Source organism: Barbus barbus (genome assembly GCF_936440315.1).
Source record: "Barbus barbus genome assembly, chromosome: 49".
NCBI classification, from domain to species: Eukaryota; Metazoa; Chordata; class Actinopteri; order Cypriniformes; family Cyprinidae; genus Barbus; species Barbus barbus.
This window is the reverse complement of record NC_136727.1, coordinates 15,340,821-15,345,289: the sequence shown is the minus strand read 5'-3', so window position 1 is coordinate 15,345,289 and position 4,469 is coordinate 15,340,821.

The window sequence follows — 4,469 nt, the reverse complement described above, 5'->3', positions numbered from 1 at the left end:
AATGCGAGGAGTCCTCGAGGATGTATAAGTGACCAGGGAGGGAGGAGATTGGTGATGCGTGCCTCAATCACACCCACCCTCACCGACCCCCCCACCCCTCACACACACACACACACACACACATTTGTGTGTGAGCATGAGCATAAGCACACATTTGAGCATGGCTTTCATTTACTGGTCTCACTCAGCCACATGCTCTCTCACTTTTTCTTCCATCAAGGATTTTTCCCTGCAGCTTGTATGTTTATGGGTGTGCAAGTCTGTGCTTGTGTCAGAGTGTTCTCTCTAAAATTTGATTGGACCTAGTACACGGACTTGGGGCACCCCTACAATGGCAAACAGCCCAAAGGGAGTCTGAGTTCCAGGAAGACAATAAATGATACAGTACATGAGCAGGACATTAGATGAACAGGAAGATGTGATATTCTTCAGTAATATGACTTGGTGCAAATATAGTTTCCCTCTATTTCATCATCACGGACAGAAGCACTTGTATATCTGTGCCCATTGCTAACCACTGTACATTACGTCTTGTCTAGAAGGGCGTCCAGCCACACATTCCCTGCCAAGTAACCTCTCCTTTAGGGACATAGGCAAAAATTAGGGAGGTGTGTGGGGGGGGGGGGGGGGGGGGGGGGGTAGTAGGTAGGTGCAAAGTGATTATAATGACAAGTGCTTCCAACACGTGCCACTGCATGCGACATGCAAAGGGAAGCAATCGCTCCAGTGAGCCTCGTCTTACCCACAGGATGTGAACAAAGACATATTCATGAATCAAGCCGCCCCAAAATTTTGCAACTACAGTCTAGCATGTGTCTCCTACTAAATCATCAGCAGAGAGCACCATAAAATAAGAGCTGTACTCCAGAACGTCCCGTGCTCCGAGAAGAGTTATTTAATAAGCATTACAAGCAAAACAAACCCAAAAGAAAAAAACTATTTGGAAAACCACTCCCTATCATGACACAAACAAAGCGTCACTCGTTTGCAGCTGTGATCATGTCTACAGCTGCTTGCTGTACCAACACAACAGTTTACAACCAAGTGAGTTGCCAGAATCAACTCAACAGGCCATGTGATGCCTTGGGCTAGAGCTTTAACCCTACATACGTATATATAAATATGGTTTCTACAGCTGGTACCACTCTGAGTCTCTGTGATTTCCTTGTAAACTCTTAATGAGTTACTTCAAAAGACAGAGCTGGATAGTGCTGAGTCTTGGACAAATTAGAGAAGACTTGTAGACCAGAATCAGGTCATAACTGCTTTGTTTTTTATACCTGAAAACATGTTGACCTGTAACCCTCCCTAGGAACATGCCTTAAATTGTTATGCTGACATTTAATGGCCTAACCATCACCCTGAGGTTAAGCAGCTCACCTTTCAACTGAGCAATGGATCTTGCAATGTTTCAGCTTGAATCATGGAATGCCAACATCTCTAACAGTTCATTTGTAAGGATACCTCCTACTGGAAAACTTAAACCAGATCAGCATCCATTGGTGGACCAGCATAGCCAACATAACTAATAATAATGCAAATAACAATATTTTACCTTTTGAATCCTCAAATGTATTTGCGCACATGCTCCAAAAATAAATAAATAAAATGGACATGTGCCAAAATAATACTAGCCCCTGCAGATTAATAATTAAAAATATATATTTTCACTTTTAAATGAAATTAATGAAATAAACAAATACAATTATATAAAAATGAATGTACTTATTTAAAAAAAAATAATAATTCCATAGCACATTTGTTGCGTTGTTGTTGACTTAGCTGTGATATCGAGAACCGTGAAATTTATATCAGCTACTGAAATTTTGGTACGTGTCCATACTAACAGAAGAACACACACTTTATTTTTTATTTATTGATTTAACATTTCTTTAACCAGGCAAGTTAATTAAGAACAAGTTATTATTTTCAAAAACAGCCTGGCAGGAGAATTAATTTCTCCTGAGAAACATGCAAACATGTATTACAACACATAAAACACATAAAAGGAAAAAATACATTCAATGTATTAATACTCATACCAATATTCTGAAAATAATGCTTTTCAGAGCACATAGAAGAAAACCCAAATAAAGCTAACAAAACTGAACAAGCCAAAAGGCACAGTATTTTATATGGGGTGTTATGTAAACTCATTATAGCTAAATTAATGGTTAACCACAAACACACTAAACACAACAACCATATACAGTATCTCAGAGTGGGATGAGTAAAGTATGTTCTTTTAGACCGATTCAACAAAAGTCGATGGAACTCTGTCAAACCCCGGTTGTGTTCCACGTGTTATCCGAACGCCAGAGACACAGAATGGAAGAGACAGGGATCACAGTCCTGGTAACCTGATCATACTCCACGTGCCAGCCAAACACCAGCGTCACAGGACAGAAGGAGCAGGAAGCGCAAGCCCGGCAGCTCAGTTGAACTCCATGCACCGTCCAAACACCAGCAACACAGGACGGGAGGAGAAGGAAGCGCAAGCCCGGCAGCTCAGTCAAAATCCAGGTGCCGGACAAACACCAGCAACACAGGACGGAAGGAGCAGGAAGAGCAAGCCCGGCAGCTCAGTCGAACTCCACACGCCGGACAAAGACCAGCGACACAGGATGGAAGGTGCAGGAAGTGCAAGGCCGGCAGCTCACTCGAACTCCATGCGTCGGTCAAACACCAGCTATACACACATATGACACACAATCTGCTCATGGCTTCTCCTGCTACATATCAAAATGATGAGTGTTGAAACTTAAGGAAAGACATTACAGCACGTCCTGATATTGCCGAGTTAGACGTGTTCCTGGGTTAACATATTTTGTTGACCCTGGAGCAACATTTTAATCCAAAAATATAATCTTAACCATATTCCTACACCTAAACCTAACCTTACCCATGAGTAATCCCTAAAATCAGAGGAACTGATAGATGAATTACACTGATGCACAGGCACCAAACACTGATTGTAATCCTAAACTTCACAAAAATTATAAACTGGTTCTTGAAATCTGATTGGTTAATCACAATGTTGTTCCAGGGTCAACAAAGATGCTGACCCAGGAACATGTCGCACTCAGCAATATCAGGTTGTGCGACATTACAGGCTCCATGCAGTGTGTATGTCATAGAAATCACGGCTTATATAACAGCTTCACCATGTCTGGCCGGCAAATTGAGCCTTTTAGAAGGGAAAATCATTCTTAGCCTTACAATGCAGTCATTGTCTTTTAGCCTTGAGAAAATGGCATCAGTTGGAGGAGTGTGACGAGGATCAATTAAATCTTTCTAAAAAGGAAACAAACATTTAAAGCCTCCCCTCCAGCTCCCCCTTCTATACATATATAACGGATTATATAAATGAGATATTCCATGATTTACCTGTCAGGTTGAATTGCCTTCCTCGCAGGTATCACTGACACAGGCCGTATTAATGCTTCTCAGGTTTGGGCTTGTTCCATTGTATTCCACATGGACGAAAAGTTAAAGCTGGGTTTGCTCTAAATGTCTGAACTGCATGGCTTATATTACGGCAAAAATGGCCAATGAAAATGTCACATCACATTAATGGCACATTTCTGATTCTAAACTTTATTCTGACATTCAGTTTGCACACATCAAGCAGTTCCTTGGATTTCAAAGCCTGTTTGATATGTGTACATAGAAGCATTGTTAGTCCCATCTGTGAAACATTTCATGCTAAAATGAAGCCCAGCTCAAAGCGGCTCTGAATTACCACGGCAAACGTTCAACAACACTCTCTGTTGACTTTCAACAAACTCCAGACGCTTGATTTACCAGTAGATGTGTTCATCTAGAGAAAATAGAAGTTGCAGACCTGACTTTTAAATGCTAAATACTAAAAAGTTAATTTTTCTGGTTACACTTTTGATTTGACAGGGAAACTTTTACTGTAAACTGGTGTAAATATTAAGTTCAACCACTGATGTCAAAACAGGAAACATTTTGCTTTTATTATCTGGAATGGTTCTAATGTGCTTGTTTGACTTTTTAAAACTGAAAACCCTCTGAAATTCCCTGCTGAGTCACACAAACCATAATTTCTTACCCATCATCCTCATTCTCTGAGGAAAAAAAAAAAAAGATTTTGTGACATCCATTCATCATCTGTCTGTTCCTATCCGCCAGTGCCGTGTTTTCCTCTCTGACCCAAAAGAAGCACATTGATCTCAAAGAACTCCCGCATGGACATTAACCTCCATTCTTAAACCATCAATCATTGTACTCTATCTGCTGGAGTGAATCACAGAGCATGTTCTCCAGCTTGTGTAACCTATCTGTCACCTTAGAGATCACCCTGGGCTGCTGAGATTTGAGTGAGGATTAGAACAGAACAGTACATTACATTTTTTTCAGCTGGAAGTTGTTGGACATAAATAATTGCATGTGAGTGGATGGTGGCCATGATAGGGGTTTGTGTTTTGTTTTGGTCAGTGAGAATG